Here is an 18676-nt window from a genome sequence, read left to right as displayed (position 1 = left end):
TCGAGAACGGTTACTTGACATTCTCTCTTGATTTGGCTTTCATTATTTGCCGTTTTCAACTCCAGGTCGTAGAAATTGGCGGGTTATCCTTGAGTATGTTTTCTAATTTTGAAACGAATGAAAAGGAAAACCTAACTTGGGTGTTCAACAGCAAGTCGGCCAACTCTGATGTCACTCCCCCCCCCCCCCCCCCAGAAGGATTGCAGGATATTTATGATGATTTACGAAAATGCGAAGCGAATTCAAAGCATTGATTCACTGTTTTATCTGCTTTTTCATAAATGAGTGAAAATCTTTGTAAGACTATGTCAGTATGGTTTTAATTCCCCCATAATATTAGGCACGTAGGCCCGTACGTACGTCAGCACGTTCATTCTAATTAAAGGTAACCACAAATGACCATAGATGATGACATCTATTGTTACCTGGCTATGTTAGAATTTTTCGCATTATGTCGTCACTCTAAAACGTCAGTGAGAAAGTTTAGTTTACTCTGGAGCAACCTGCTGTCCAACACAACTTGTTTAATTTTCATTAGAAGTTTAAATATTGATCAGACATACCAACTTTTACACTGAACGTTTCGTTTTAGTACTCCTCCAGGGTGTTTTCACTGAGGATGGAGCAATTGGCTGGAAGTAGGTTCAAATACATCTTTTATTTTAAAGCCATTTTTTTATTTTTTATTATTGAATTGAAACCCTATAGGTCTAGAACTAGGTTGACCATTAGCCATTATCTTCTGTCTTCATGTGTTATCCTACAACTTACATATTTTTGCTTTCAGGTGAGCCACATGGCAAACTTCCACTAAAGCCACCCTTATGGGGAAGCCTTGGAGATGGGGCCAATAGCAAGAACCAGTCTACAGCACAGAAGGTAAGAATATTCAACAAGTACCAATGAAAGGGCCAAAAACTAGGGATATGAGATAAAATATTATGCTTGAATCTACTACCTCTTCCCTAGACTGGCATAAGTTGATAATGAGATGCTAAAGGAGTTAAACGCTTGCTGTGATATTAATTGGAGTTTTACACAATAATAGTATTAAAAGTGAGTTTTGTGAGGCTTTTTTGAAAATAGCCTACTAGCAGTCGAGTTTTCTGATAATTAGGTCAAATTTGTAGAAGGATGGGATGCTACGTTGGATGCTATAAACAAGGGGTGTCAAACATACGGTCCGCGGGCCAGAACCGGCCCACCAGGGGGTCCAGCTCGGCCTGCCTGCACATGTGTAAATGATAAACTGAAGCACAGTATTGGTGAAATTGCACTTGTTTTTCTTAATACATTTCGAGGGTTGTGAATCAGAATGTCTCTTAAGAATATGGAGGTTTATGAGTACTACCGTCTGCTCCGGAGGCAGAAGCGCTCATTGCCACAGGCAGTAGCGCTTGCTGCTCGCTTTGTGACGCGTTTGAATCGAGGGAATCTGCAGAGGAGAGCCCAGGCAGATAAACAGTGGGCTGATGTCTGAGTTTTTGGTCTTTATTGTAGAAAGACCTTAAAATAGGGTTTATCATCCAAAAACCTTCACCAATGATTTAAACATAGAGAAATATTGTCGTTATGTATGCGTTATTATGCTATGATTTTACTGGTCTGGCCCACTCGAGATCAAAGTGGGCAGTATGTGGCCCCTTAACTAAAATGAGTTTGACACCCCTGCTCTAAACTCTGCATGACCCCAGGAATCTGAGGGGGGGGGGGGATTCGTTTTTAACCCATGTGTCAGTGGATACATGCTTCAACGTTTGTCTGTGGTTTGTTGTTGGTTGTAGAGGGACTGATGTTTGAGGCCCAAAAACTGTGAAAGAATTTTATTTACTGTTCACAATCAGTGTCTCAATTTACATAAGAAAGTGTGCAAACTTCCTAACCTTACATGGCAGAGATAGGTCTATAGTAAGAAGAAAAAGTATTAGTGCCATAACCTTTAGTGATTGGCCCATAACGATGATATTAAGAAAACACTGATACCAATGTTGGCCATCGTACCAAAGGGTGCTAAGCCACTAATATTGGGAAAAGGACCCATCAGAGAGATAGAAATGCAAAGATCAAGATTTGTATATAAAAAAGATTTTAAAATCAAGTATTTTTCTACACAACACGTGCCAAAGCAGGAGAGGAAAAATTATGTTTGTGGCATAAAATTTGAGCAGATGACATCAGGACTTCTGGAGCAGCACTCTCCAGTTAATGAAGTTTCACAGAACACTCCAAAATGCGTGTTCTTGTGTGTTCATGTGGCATTACAGAAAAGCCTGTTGCCTAACCTCCACAAACTTTCTCCTCAGGGAAATGAAGTCGCTATTGGCTCTTATACCAGTTATGAAGATGATCTATTGCACTTGATCATGCTGCAGAATATGCTAGCTGATGATGAGTCGCGTGCCCTCCATTGGAGCGCTGTACTCCGGCTGCAAGAAAAAGCTCAGAGGAGGATTACAGAGGCCCAACTCTGTCGGCTCGCCAGGAAGAAAAGGTTGGTGGTTTATTTATCAATAATGTATGCATGTATGTATTACTGCTGTAGGTAAAAACAATTAGGCTAACAAATTAATTGCAAAATTTGCTGTGAGGATTCGCGATTAATCGCCTTTTTTTCTTCTTCAGACTGAAGCTTGTAATAATGGATATTTAAAGTCACAGAATTAAGGGAGAACCAGGTTTTGTTTCTCTCTTTTTGGGTCCAGATTTTTACTTTTTTGGGTTATAGTGTTCTTACTCAATACTGGACCGATTTCAATCGTTTTTGGTGTAACACCCCAACCATCAAGAATCGGTTTCCAGGGGGGTGAGGGGGATAGAATGCTATGCACCACTGTGCGGTACTTGTAGTTCTACGTGGTCCTGCTGGTAACTGTTCCCCAAGGGACGTAACTATAGGGGGTGCAGCAGGTGCGGTCGCCCCTGGGCCCGTGGGTGTAGGGGGCCCGTAGCCGGGGCCCACAGACATATTTATGTCAATTTAAATAGTCTGAATAGCCAAGTCGCATTGCCAAAAATACTGATGTATACCTATATTCAGCAGAAAAATTACACTGACCAGTGTTATAGGCGGAATATGTGCGCGGGGGGAGGGGGCGCGGCGGTAAGTGATCTACCCTGATCATTTCACAGTTTTAAGTGTTATAGGCATAATATGTGGGGGTGTGGCGGTGGCGGTCACAAACATAAAAAAAAAAGGGTACGGGACTGTAAAATGTTTGGGAACCACTGCCTTATGCCACTGACTAGGGCCCGTCATAATAGCCTGCACCTGGGCCCGTTGTAACTACGTTACGCCACTGTGTTCCCCCCTTCACTGGCAGATATCAAAAGGAAAATGGAGCAGATGAAGGAGTCATCCAAATACAGATGGATCACCTCACACTCGAGTTCAAGAAGAACCAGGTACACCTTGGATATCTAAACCAAATCATGTTAACTACAATTGTAAAAATTGTAATTGTAAATGACTGATAATGATTGAAAGATGATATTGTAAAGATCCTTCTGTCTCTATATGTGAACTACTAGTATGGAGCTGATAGGAACTCTGTCTTTGTCGTGAATATGGTTTTTATTGAGATATTGATTGTGAATCTGTTTTATCTTTAGAATTTAACTCGAAGCTATCAAAAAATCCTCCAGTCAGCCACAAGTGATAGACAGCGGCTCACCCAGGCGGTTCAGCGCATAGAGACGACTATGAGAACTGCATCCCGCCTGCAGGAGGAAATGAAATCTCAGGGAGAGGTGATGTTTCTTCAGAAATCAGCCAACTCCGCTGCTCTAATTACCTGTAAAATCCTCGTAAATGTATGTTCTACCTAAAATTATTTTTTCAGGAGGCAGTTATGTGTAACCCCCTTATTCTGGTTTCACATTTGGATGAGACTAAAGATGATACTGAGAGGTACTGTTACTCTTTTTGTACTCTGTAACTCTTGCATAAGCCTGCTACACAAAACACATAGCTCTCTCTTAAGTAATCATTTATAAGATTGCCATGATTACATACAGGTATGGCCTCAAGGACCTGGTTAAAGACAGTGGGTCTCATTTGGGAAGAGTAGTGGATCAACCTAATCAGAAGGTAGACCTGGCTTTGGACAAGTGTATGGCCAAGGAGGTGCAGCTCTGTCATGAGTTAATGCTGAGGAAATCCCAGGCATCACCAGGTATGGTGTTACTTTTGTGAATCAACATACTTTTCCAATTCGATTCAATTAACTTTGATTTATATAGCGCCAAAACAATAAAACTGTCTCAAGGCGCTTTACAGAGCCCAGTGCCTGGACCCCCTTAGAGCAAGCACAAGGGCAACGGAGGCAAGGAACAACTCCCTGTTAATTAAGAAGGAACCTTAAGCAGAACCACGGCACATAAGGGGGGGACCCATCTGCTTGAGGTCGGGCTGGAGGAGATAGGAAGTGGGGGATGGTGCAGGGTTGTGTGGCAGAAGGGGAAGGGAAACAACAAGAAGTAGCTCTAAGCTATAAGATATAAGCATCTCTTTGTGGTGGTCGGCAAACAGAAGTAGTCATGACATTTGAATACATATTTGTATCATAGGAATGTTTTCACTGGAGGGCAGTGGCACAGAAAGGTGCACAAACATCAATGGTGATCATGTCACAAGATTCAGAGATTCTGCTGTGCAGGTTTGTGATGTTAATGTACCATTTCTATATTGCTGAAAAATAGAAAAAAAAAAACATTTACATTTGTTTTCTGACAAAATGTTGGTGTGTCGTGGCAGCTACATAGTATATAAGTACTGTATCACTTTTCAATTTGTCCACATTCATTCTCTCTTCATCAGACTGATCAGGACATCAAACAATATGCTGATGAAAAAGTTGAAGGGAAGGAGGCAAATGTGTCGTTTCTGCCTGATACCCAACTGCCCCTTCCGCCTTCACCTGATACCCAACTGCCCCTAGTAGCCATACTGGTGAGTATGCACTTTCCATAAGTGTATTTTATGTGCAAAGCACTTCATGGACATGGCTGGTAAATCATCTTCTAAAAGAGATACGTATGTCACTCTGATGCTGATGTTTTGCCTATGCTTGTGAGGTGCCTGTATGTCAGCGTATTATTCACGGATTGTTTTCTCTCTTCATAGCGAACCCATCATCAGTCTACAGGCGATGGCACTTCTGATGAAAGTGAAGATGTTGTTGAGCATCTTGAGAGTGTTGGCAATGGCACCAAAGTTGAGATGATGGACGCAAGGGCACTGCTTTCAAATGAAGCTCTACCATATTCAGCAGCTATACTGGTAGGAATGTTTTATCTAAAGCCATCTGTCAGTACTGAATTCATAGTCATAGTTATGAGGTCCAGTAATGCCTGTATTAAGTGATTTTATATATTTCTATAGTTGAAAAACGAAAAAGTAAATTATGTAAATGGAGCCCCCATCGAGACATTCGAAATTAGAACTCAAAGTATAACATACAATCAATTATTCACAATCCTCAATAAACATGAAGGGTATTTTTCTGCATCCACATCTAAAATAAACAGATGGCTTTACTTGGTACATTGTACAATCTGGAGTTTCACCGAGTGAGCACCAAGCAGCACCTGCAGCATGCAGGCAGCAACATTTTGGATAAAACTGAAGATGTTCTTCAGCACCCTCAGACTAATGTGAGCGCCAACAAATTTGCACTGATGGAGGCGGCTGTGTCCACAGTGCTCTCAACTGATGCCAACCTGTCCTCTGCAGTCCTACTGGTAGGAATCACCTTTTGGTTACCATTTTATTTTTAGATGTGAAGTGCTTCAGTTTATTCGTTTAAATATAGGACAAATATTGTGGGGAAAAGTTTTGGTAACCTAACAAAAAAGATTCTAGTAATAAACACATCCCAAAACAGACAGCTTTGGGTTTGGCAGAAGAGAACATTTAGGAACCAAATGTAATACAATTCAAAGAGCCTTAATAAAATAAGGAAAATTCCTTTCTTCTTTGCTAGGATCATAATGATTGTCCACAGCAGAATACGTAGACTGCTTAGCCATTTTTTGAAAATAAACATGTAGGGTGATTTGCTGCCTCCACTTTTCCATCTAAAATGGCTTTCCTTGGTACATTGTACATCCGTGTTTTATTAATTGCTGTCGGTTTATTCCTTGTTTTAACCAGGTCCCTGATCAGAGCATTGGAATTGCTACTGAGATCAAAGACCATGATGAAAATGTGAAGGACGTGAAAACCTCTTGGCCATCCCCTGACTCCAAACAGCTCCATCACAAAGCCTCAGAACTGGATTATGACGACGAAAACATCAATCAGCACCTTCAACTAGCTAACACTGGCATTGTGGTTAAAACTGAAGATGACTGTGAACACCTTGATATTGCTGAGAATGGCCCCAAATCTGAGATGAAGGAGGTAGAAGAGACTACACTGTTCAGAAACAAACATAATTGCTGGAATGTTAATTTTAAATGCAAATCAGCCCATGTTCATGGTTTGTAATTCATTACACCACGAAATGTTTGCGGATATTAAGCGCTATAAGGGTAACTGATTTCTTGAAATTTGTTTGTAAAATGTCGGAAAAACCACACCGTACTTGTATTGCACATTGGTTTTCCATTGATTGACCATTGTTTCTTCTCTTTTTACTAGATCCATGAGCAGGATATTGAGATAGATACTGAGATAAAAGACCATGAAGTGAAACTGGACAGCATAGAGCCATCCCCTGACTCTGAGAAACTCCATCATGAAGTGGCTGAACTGGAGTTCCACCAAGAGAGCACCAAGCAGCACCTGCAGCCTGCAGGCAGCAACACTTTGGATAAAACTGAAGATGTTCTTCAGCACCCTCAGACTAATGTGAGCGCCAACAAACTTGCACTGATGGAGGCGGCTGTGTCCACAGTGCTCTCAACTGATGGCAAACTGTCCTCTGCAGTCCTACTGGTAGGAATCACCTTTTTGCAAACATTTTATTTTGAGATGTGAAGTGCCTCAGTTTGCTTGTCTAAATGTGGGACAAATATTTTGGGAGAACGTTTTGGTAACCTAACAAAAAGATCCATCTCCTGACTCCAAACAGCTCCATCACAAAGCCTCAGAACTGGAATATGACCACGAAAACATCAATCAGCACCTTCAACTAGCTGCCAGTAGCATTGTGATTCAAATTGAAGATGACTGTGAACACCTTGATATTGCTGAGAGTGGTGCCAAATCTGAGATGAAGGAGGTAGAAGAGACTACACTTTTCAGAAATAAACATAATTGCAGGAATGTTATTTCTGCTCCCATTTTAATTTTTACATGCAAATCAGCCAATGGACATGGCTTGTAATTCATTACGTGACTACATGTTTGCGGATATTCTTAGAGCTTTACCAAGATCAAAAGACCTAGCAGTATATTGCATCATTACAAAATACATATGACATATAACACATAATACATATGTCATTACTGTGAAAGCAAATACTTTTAGCTGAAAGCTGTATCATTTATAATGACTGATGTGATCATTGTAACAACACATTTTGCAGATACATGATAACCTAATTAAGCCAAACCATGAGGTGGCTGTTGGTCATAATGAATGTCCTAATGATGGTCCTGAGCTGAAGTTCCCAGGTGCTCAGAAGAGAGTGGGAGAATTGACGTCAAAGGCTGTACAGCTTTTCTCTGCTTCAGAAATGTTCACCTCTACTCCAGCAACAGTAAGATGGCCACTTACTTAGAATGGCGATAGCCAAAATGTGAAATGGATGGCTAAGCAGCAAAGGAATTAACTTAATTATTTGATGAAATATTGATTTATTTTTCTCTATTCAGCAGGCCACTGATTTGGGCATTAAAACAACTGCAAAGGTGAATGGCTCTGAGGTGAAAGTGAATCACATGCAGACTTCACAGCCACTTCCTAGCTTTGAGAAACTCCAACATGGAGTGTCAGAAGTGCAGTTTAAGCATGGAAACATCAAGCTTCATCATCAGAATATAGACACAGTTGAAAGTGAGGACCTCCTCAAGAACTGTGAGAGTGCTTCACCTGACAGCAGATTTCAGAGTTTTGAGAAAGGGGTGTTACCTGAAGGTCAACTGTATCCACCAGCCATACCGGTAAAATAGTTTTGTTCCTGCAGCTATCATTTTATTGACTTTTTTAAGAAGCAGATCAGGCACAATAGCTTAATATTCATTCATTCATAACTGTGTCATTACACAAGTCCTATAATTCCACAATTAAGTGTTCATATAGATTATTTGTTTGTATTGGTAATTGAAAACCAAACCACAAACCTACAAACTCTAAGTTTGTAAATATCTGAAACATTTCTTCTTTATGTATTTTATTGAAATGCACTATACCATAATATTAATATACAATGTTAATTCATATAATATACTGGACATTTTGGTAAATTTTGAAGTCTTACATTTTAAGTCCTAAAGTATTTATATTTAAAGAAATCTGGAAGCAGTCACATTGATAAACATGTCGGGTGATTTCCTGCAATCACATGTCCATCTAAAATAAACAGATTGCTTTCCTTGGTACATTGTACATCTGTGTTTTATTAATTGACTATTGTTTATTTCTATTTTTCAACAGTTCTATGATCAGAGAATAGAAACTGTTACTGAGATCAAAGATCATGATAAAAATGTGAAGGACGTGAAAACCTCTTGGCCATCCCCTGACTCCAAACAGCTCCATCACAAAGCCTCAGAACTGGATTATGACGACGAAAACATCAATCAGCACCTTCAACTAGCTGACACTGGCATTGTGGTTAAAACTGAAGATGTCCGTGAACACCTTGATATTGCTGAGAGTGGCCACACATCTGAGATGGAGGAGGTAAAAGAGACTACACTGTTCAGAAATAAACATAATTATAGGAATTTTATTTCTGCTCCAATCTTAATTTTACTTGCAAATTAGCCCATGGACATGGTTTGTAATTCATTACACCACAAAATGTTTGTGGATATTAAGCACTATAAGGGTAACTGATTTCACAAAATGGGTTTGTAATATGTCGAACCACACTGTACTTATATTGTACTTTAGTTTTTCATTCATTGACCATTGTTTCTTCTCTTTTTACTAGATCCATGAGCAGGATATTGAGATAGATACTGAGATAAAAGACCATGAAGTGAAACTGGACAGCATAGAGCCATCCCCTGACTCTGAGAAACTCCATCATGAAGTGGCTGAACTGGAGTTCCACCAAGAGAGCACCAAGCAGCACCTGCAGCCTGCAGGCAGCAACACTTTGGATAAAACTGAAGATGTTCTTCAGCACCCTCAGACTAATGTGAGCGCCAACAAACTTGCACTGATGGAGGCGGCTGTGTCCACAGTGCTCTCAACTGAAGGCAAACTGTCCTCTGCAGTCCTACGGGTAGAAATCACCTTTTTGCAACTATTATATTTTGAGATGTGAAGTGCCTCAGTTTGCTTGTCTAAATGTGGGACAAATATTTTGGGAGAACGTTTTGGTAACCTAACAAAAAGATACATCTCCTGACTCCAAACAGCTCCATCACAAAGCCTCAGAACTGGAATATGACCACGAAAACATCAATCAGCACCTTCAACTCGCTGCCAGTAGCGTTGTGATTCAAATTGAAGATGACTGTGAACACCTTGATATTGCTGAGAGTGGCCCCAAATCTGAGATGAAGGAGGTAGAAGAGACTACACTTTTCAGAAATAAATATAATTGCAGGAATGTTATTTCTGCTCCCATTTAAATTTTACATGTAAATCAGCCAATGGACATGGCTTGTAATTCATTATGTGACTACATGTTTGCGGATATTCTTAGAGCTTTACCAAGATCAAAAGACCTAGCAGTATATTGCCTCATTACAAAATACATATGACATATAACACATAATACATATGTCATTACTGTGAAAGCAAATACTTTTAGCTGAAAGCTGTATCATTTATAATGACTGATGTGATCATTGTAACAACACATTTTGCAGATACATGATAACCTAATTAAGCCAAACCATGAGGTGGCTGTTGGTCATAATGAATGTCCTAATGATGGTCCTGAGCTACTGAAGTTCCCAGGTGCTCAGAAGAGAGTGGGAGAATTGACGCCAAAGGCTGTACAGCTTTTCTCTGCTTCTGAAATGTTCACCTCTACTCTAGCAACAGTAAGATGGCTACTTACTTAGAATGGCGATAACCAAAATGTGAAATGGATGGCTAAGCAGCAAAGACATTAGCTTAATTATTTGATGAAATATTGATTTCTTTTTCTCTATTCAGCAGGCCACTGATTTGGGCATTAAAACAACTGCAAAGGCGAATGGCCCTGAGGTGAAAGTGAATCACATGCAGACTTCACAGCCACTTCCTAGCTTTGAGAAACTCCAGCATGGAGTGTCAGAAGTGCAGTTTAAGCATGGAAACATCAAGCTTCATCATCAGAATATAGACACAGTTGAAAGTGAGGACCTTCTCAAGAACTGTGAGAGTGCTTCACCTGACAGCAGATTTCAGAGTTTTGAGAAAGGAGTGTTACCTGAAGGTCAACTGTATCCACCAGCCATACCGGTAAAATTGTTGTTCCTGCAGCTATCATTTTATTGACTTTTTTAAGAAGCAGATCAGGCACAATAGCTTAATATTCATTCATTCATAACTGTGTCATTACACAAGTCCTATAATTCCACAATTAAGTGTTCATATAGATTATTTGTTTGTATTGGTAATTGAAAACCAAACCACAAACCTACAAACTCTAAGTTTGTAAATATCTGAAAAATGTCTTCTTTATGTATTTTATTGAAATGCACTATACCATAATATTAATATACAATGTTAATTCATATAATATACTGGACATTTTGGTACATTTTGAAGTCTTACATTTTAAGTCCCAAAGTATTTATATTTAAAGAGATCTGGAAGCAGTCACATCGATTAACATGTAGGGTGATTTCCCGCAATCACATTTCCATCTAAAATAAACAGATGGCTTTCCTTGGTACATTGTACATCTGTGTTTTATTAATTGACTATTGTTTATTTCTATTTTTCAACAGTTCTATGATCAGATAATAGAAACTGTTACTGAGATCAAAGATCATGATAAAAATGTGAAGGACATGGAAACCTCTTGGCCATCCCCTGACTCCAAACAGCTCCATCACAAAGCCTCAGAACTGGAATATGACGACGAAAACATCAATCAGCACCTTCAACTAGCTGACACTGGCATTGTGGTTAAAACTGAAGATGTCTGTGAACACCTTGATATTGCTGAGAGTGGCCACACATCTGAGATGGAGGAGGTAAAAGAGACTACATTGTTCAGAAACAAACATAATTGCTGGAATGTTATTTTTGCCTCCATCTTAAATGTTTGTGGATATTAAGCACTATAAGGGTAACTGATTTCACAAAATGGGTTTGTAATATGTCGAACCACACTGTACTTATATTGTACTTTAGTTTTCCATTCATTGACCATTGTTTGTTCTCTTTTTACTAGATCCATGAGCAGGATATTGAGATAAATACTCAGATAAAAGACCATGAAGTGAAACTGGACAGCATAGAGCCATCCCCTGACTCTGAGAAACTCCATCATGAAGTGGCTGAACTGGAGTTCCACCAAGAGAGCACCAAGCAGCACCTGCAGCCTGCAGGCAGCAACACTTTGGATACAACTGAAGATGTTCTTCAGCACCCTCAGACTAATGTGAGCGCCAACAAATTTGCACTGATGGAGGCGGCTGTGTCCACAGTGCTCTCAACTGATGGCAAACTGTCCTCTGCAGTCCTACTGGTAGGAATCACCTTTTGGCAACCATTTTATTTTTAGATTTGAAGTGCCTCATTTTGCTTGTCTAAACGTGGGACAAACATTAATTTGGAACCTTCATAAAATGAGGAAAATTCCAATTCTTCTTTGCTAGGATCATAATGATTGCCCACAGCAAAATACGGAGGCTGCTCAGCCATTTTTTGAAAATAAGGTAAACCAAACTAACATTGGCTTTGACAACCTTGAGGATGTTCCTTTGAATAACAAACCAAAGGAAATAGACCGTCATCATAAGACCGACACCCCCTTGTGTCGCATTCCTGTCTGGACTCAACCTCAGAATAGCAAGGCTGTGACCTCATGGAGCAGCTCATCAGGTGTGATTGTGTCATTTATTTATGTGTAAAAGCTTTTCCAAAGAGATATGTATTTATTTGGGTGAATCATAAAATAAAGACACATGTTGACTCAAGCCTTCCTGCATGTCTGGTTATAGAAATGTCTTCATCTGGGGAAAGTTACTCTGAGGGAAACACAAACATTTGTGATGGCCTGATTCTGAGGGGCCAAGATGCGGCTGCACAGGTTAGTGAAGCGCCTTAGAGCTTTACCAAGATCAGAAGACCTAGCAGTATATTGCATCATTACAAAATACATATGACATATAACACATAATACATATGTCATTACTGCGAAAGCAAATACTTTTAGCTGAAAGCTATATCATTTATAATGACTGATGTGATCATTGTAACAACACATTTTGCAGATACATGATAACCTAATTAAGCCAAACCATGAGGTGGCTGTTGGTCATAATGAATGTCCTAATGATGGTCCTGAGCTACTGAAGTTCCCAGGTGCTCAGAAGAGAGTGGGAGAATTGACGCCAAAGGCTGTACAGCTTTTCTCTGCTTCAGAAATGTTCACCTCTACTCCAGCAACAGTAAGATGGCCTCTTACTTAGAATGGCGAAAGCCGAAATGTAAAATGGATCGCTAAGCAGCAAAGGAATTAACTTAATTATTTGATGAAATAATGATTGTTTATTGTTCATTCAGCAGGCCACTGATTTGGGCATTAAAACAACTGCAAAGGTGAATGGCTCTGAGGTGAAAGTGAATCACATGCAGACTTCACAGCCACTTCCTAGCTTTGAGAAACTCCAACATGGAGTGTCAGACGTGCAGTTTAAGCATGGAAACATCAAGCTTCATCATCAGAATATAGACACAGTTGAAAGTGAGGACCTTCTCAAGAACTGTGAGAGTGCTTCACCTGACAGCAGATTTCAGAGTTTTGAGAAAGGGGTGTTACCTGAAGGTCAACTGTATCCACCAGCCATACCGGTAAAATAGTTTTGTTCCTGCAGCTATCATTTTATTGACTTTTTTAAGAAGCACATCAGGCACAATAGCTTACTATTCACTCACTCATTACTGTGTCATTACAGATTTAATGCAACTCCCATAATTCCACAATTAAGTGTTCATATAGATTATTTGTTTGTATTGGTAATTAAAAACCAGAGCCTATGAAATTACCTATGATACCTATGATAACCTATGAACCAGATATACATATCTGAAAAATGTCCTTTTATGTATTTTATTGAAATATACTAAAAATATTTACCAAACATTGCAGTACATTTTGAAATCTTAAATTGTAAGTCCCATAGAGGATATCTGGTCGCCCTGTGCTCCACTGACAGCTCAGCTGGATATCATATTGCTCTCAGTCTGCCCGAATTATAGAATGGGACTCATTCTCAGCTTGCATCTGAGTAACAAGGCCTTTGATTCCAACCCATCCCAGATCAGTGCTAAACAGGAGGATTCTCAAGGAACGACTGGACGGACACTAGCAGAGCAGAATGTAGCATCCAAACAACAGAAACAGCAAGGGCATGAAGAAGCTGTGAACGTGCCTCTACTTGAAGGGCCAAAGCAGCAGGAGGTGCCTCATCTTGAAACACCAAAGCAACAAAACGTGTCTCATCCTAAAGTGAAAAAGCAACAAGGGCATGAAGAGACTGTGAAAGAGACTGTGAAAGTGCCTCATCTTGAAGTGCAAAAGGTGGTTTACTCTGTGGTCAAGGAGCTATGGGAGATATATGACCTTGGAGAAGGCCCGAAGGTTTTAACGGGAATGCCGCTGCCACGTCCATCTCAACTCTTTCTGCAAACCTTAACTTGTTCGCAACACATCACGCCAAGTACCAGGCACAGCTACTGCAAGGTTCGTCCACTGTAGAAAAGGGTGAAAATATAGCTAAAACTAAAGTGATTAAGTCAGTTTTTTAGACAAAAAATTACAATCAATGAATAAATAAATTACAATCAATTACAAAATAATATCACTTTAACATTAAAACAATTTTTTTGTCTTCTATGTGAAGCATATATTTGAACTCTGCTGGGAGATCCTTCAGGATATGTATTCCAGAGAGCCTGGTTGGTCAGACCGACGGCCTGACCAATTCAAATCCTTTCGTGACCTCTCCAAGATTCAGGTAAAATTTCATGAATGGCTAAATGATTGATGCTTTTCAGCACAGCCATTATTGCATTTTCCACAGTCCCACCGATGCCCGATTAAATTGGTATTGTTCAGTCAGGACAACTGAAACATACATAACTCTTATAAAGGACATTATATCACAGTTATATAAAAATTGTTAAACACTTAGATAAACATACCTTAAACTGTCAGTCCACCTTTATGTGACTCAATAAAGGGGGAAAACACAGTGGTAGCAGGTGTTTTTACCTCGTTCATTTTTTTAGTGAAGTTTTAATAATTCATTTACAATAAAGGTCTCATGTCTTTATCTAGGAGTACGTAACCAAGAAGATCTTTAGACTGTTGGGAGTGCAAAATACTACTAATAAGGCTGAAAAGAATTACGGTGGAAGTACCCAATATCACGTTGAGAATGAACGAGAGCTTTACCCCAATCCTCGTAAGTACAGTGCGCAGCATTCATTCATCTCTGCAACTTTTCTCTCAGAAAAAGTGGGGAGTTGGAGGGATTGCTGGGGATGATTTCAGAATGTATATATCATAAAGACTGTAGATGTGTGTATGTACATATGTAGAAACAATTGCCTACAATATATTATCATGTATAATATTATGTTTCTAATAATTAGTCATTATAATTAAGATACTCACAATTGCCTCTTCTTGAAGGGCCAAAGCAGCAGAAGGTGCCTCATCTTGAAACACCAAAGCGACAAAAAGTGAAAAAGCAACAAGGGCATAAAGAGACTGTGAAAGAGACTGTGCAAGAGCCTCATCTTCAACTGCAAAAGCTGGTTTACACTGTGGTCAAGGAGCTATGGGAGATATATGACCTTGGAGAAGGCCCGAAGGTTTTATCAGCAATGCCTACACCGAGTCCATCTATATTCTTCATGCAAACCTTAACTTGTGCGCATCACATCAAGCCAAGCGGCAGGCACAGCTACCTCAAGGTTCGCCACTAGGTGTACTGTATAAAAGGGTGAAAATATGGCTAAAACGAAAGTGATTAAGTCAGTTTTCTAGACAACATAAGCCATTTACAAAATAATATCACTTTAACATTTACACTATTTTTTTTGTCTTGTGTGTTAAGTATATGTTTAAATTCTGCATGGAGATCCTTCAGGGTATCTATCCCAAAAAGCCTGGTGCATCACCTGCTTGGTCAGACCCACGGCCTGAGGACCAATTAAAATCCTTTAGTGACCTCTCCAAGATTCAGGTAAAATGTCACGAATGGCTGAATGATTGATACTTTTCAGCACAACCAGCCTTGCATTTGCCAGGGTCCCACCGATGCCAGATTTACTGTATTGTTCTGTCAGGACAACTGAAACATAAATAATTCTTATAAAGGACATTATATCACAGCTATATGAAATTATTAAACACTTAGATACACATACCTTAAACTGTCAGTCCACCTTTATGTGACTCAACAAAGGGGGAAACCACAGTGGTAGCAGGTTGTTTTACCTCATTCATTTTTTTGTTTGAAATTTTGATAATTCATTTACAATAAAGGTCTCATGTCTTTATCCAGGAGTACGTTAGCAATACAGTCTTAAGACTGAGTGGAATGAATCCTGAAAAGAATTACAATGGAAGTACCTAATGTGACGTTGTGCATGAACTAGAGCTTTACCCCAATCCTCGTAAGTACAGTGCGCAGCATTCATTCATCTCTGCAACTTTTCTCTCAGAAAAAGTGGGGAGTTGGATGGATTGCTGGGGCTGATTTCAGAAAGTGTATATCATAAAGACTGTAGATGTGTGTATGTACATAGGTAGAAACAATAGCCTACAATATATTATCATGTCTAATAATATGTTTCTAATAATTTGTCATTATAATTAAGGTACTCACAATTGGAGGGAGCTCAATTTATCCATACCAAGCTAATTCACATACATTATGATTTCAGTGCTGCAGAAAAAATATATGAAGTGAAGATAAAGTTGGCAGATGTCCTTGAGTACATAATGGGACACTTTTATGACCTTGAATATTTTTTTGTGAAATGAAGAACAGAATATGAAATGGCTGCCCTCAGTCCCATCCTCATCTCCCTCATCACTTCCCATCTCTACCAATCCCCTCCCGCAATGCATTCATAAAAATAATAAAAAATAATAAAACATTATATGGTGGTGTATTCTTTCTTAATACTTAACCATGTGTACATAACCACAAAAATGACTTTGATAGGCTATAATGACGTAACATGACATACATGTGACAACTACTGTACATTAAACATCATATGAATACAATTTCAAACTTTGTGTGTGTGCGTCCTCATTTCCCTCTTCAGTGGCTCTGCTATTGGCCAGTGGGGAACCAGACGCATCTACTTCAAAATGTAAACGTGGCAGTGTTTGTCTGTTTCCCAAATAGTTCCTGACGGGTTAGTACAGTAATGCAGGGCAGCTGTTTCACGTAGAACAAATACTTGGTTCCTGAAAGATATGTTCTGGTTCTCGTCAAACTGAACAGTACAAATGCCCCTCTTGCAAGGTGGCAAAGGGCAAAGAAGATCACATTTATGTTTCAATACAGTATTGCTACAGCACAGATTTTCACATATTAATTAAAAAGGTTCTCAATTGATTGAAATGATTAAACAGATACAAAACCATCATTATTAAACTGTCTTCCTAAACTGAATAACACTGACACTGCTTGTTGAAATGCTCTGTGTGTGACCATTGTGGGGATGAAAAGTGCAGGGCCTGAATGCTAGACTCTCAGGGACAATGTTTCTTTCCAAGCCTGATATGAGAAGGTACTCAATGACGGGACAGAGCTCTGTGTTTCTATTATGCTGATTTTACTGTTTAGACATACATGCACTGCCATATGTATATAAATAAATGAAAAGTGATCCAAGAGCAATTTCAACAAATAAAGCTGAATAATTCTCATTAAATGAAATAAAAAATGTTTTAAAGTGTTGATCTATTCTTCTTTCTGATCTATTTTTGAGATACTGTTTTATTGCATTGCATGTAACAAATTCTTGGTCTTTTACCAGTTTCTGGTCAAGGTCCAAAATAACACAAAGTTTCCTCAGGTTTACTCAAGAGACCAGTTGTTCTTTGTCAGTTTATTCCCTAAGTGAGCGAGACACTGTGCATCAGCTGTGTTATTATAAGCACAGTCTCTCGCATTACTTAATTTAAAACAGTTTACTTTGTCGGGATATTGTGTAGAAATGTTGTATGTGTTTGCAGGGACATTCCATGTGCCTTTGCTATGATTAATTATACTTATCTTGTCTACTGGCAGTAAGAGTTGCCAGGACCTTTAGCTAAACCCAATAGATCACAAATGTTTACCAAAAACAGTTACATGTTATTTGTTCAATGTTTAAACATAGGAGCTTACATTTACACTCTGTTCTATCAAGAACTGAATTAAAGTATGTTCTTACCAGAGCTTAGTATCAGAACTAAATGAGACAATCATTACTTCAGTAGAAATATGAGACACAAATATCTTGGGTTTCATCTTAAAGAAAGAACATTTATCAGTACACATATGAGTAAGACCTCAAACCTCAGACTTCAAAATGAAAAAAATATATTGTAACTGAGTACAAAGTCAACCTTTAGGTGATTTTTGTGTAACATGTCCAGAACTTTGACTGTAGGCAGTCCAGTCCATGTTGTTTGCAGAAGATTTTTACTGTAAACACCAGGACATATTTGATGTCATTGCTTTAGGAGTGAATACACTTAACTTGGGCTACAACAAAGAGATGATTCCAAAGTAAACCCAAATATATTGTGTGTGTGTCTGTGTATATGTGTGTGTCTTAATGTAAACACAAGGATAGTGTGTGTATATGTGTGTGAGAGAGAGAAAGAGAGAGAGAGAGAGACAGACAGAAAGAAAAAGGTCCAAGTATACTCAAGGATAATGTATGTGCATGCAGAGAGAAAAGAACACCATATGGGCTGAGAGTGGAGTAGGTGGGTGGTGGCATTAGAAACATCCTCACCAATTCACCAGGGCAGCAGATCATCTCAGGCCGCGGAACTAGACGAGTGAACTCTCCTCCTTCCTGGGCACAGCACAGATGTAAGTACATTTATATTCTCTTTTACAATGGCATACCTTGTTATGCAGTGAGATGCTTCAGCATTTGAACACAGTTGTGTACGTCCCTCTCTCTGTCCTGTAAATTAAAGGTTGTATTGCTTTAACGAAAAATAGTTAGCTTGATAATGTCAAGCAATACCGCAAACCATAACTTACAGATCATGATGTTACATTTACTGATAAAAATCCTTTTCTTACAATTAAATACAAAAAAATACAAAAATAATGAATAATGAAACCTGAATACTGAGTGGT

This window comes from Clupea harengus, chromosome 11 (genome assembly GCF_900700415.2).
Source record: "Clupea harengus chromosome 11, Ch_v2.0.2, whole genome shotgun sequence".
Classification (NCBI taxonomy): Eukaryota; Metazoa; Chordata; class Actinopteri; order Clupeiformes; family Clupeidae; genus Clupea; species Clupea harengus.
The sequence above is the reverse complement of the archived record's forward strand: the minus strand, read 5'-3'. Positions refer to the sequence as shown.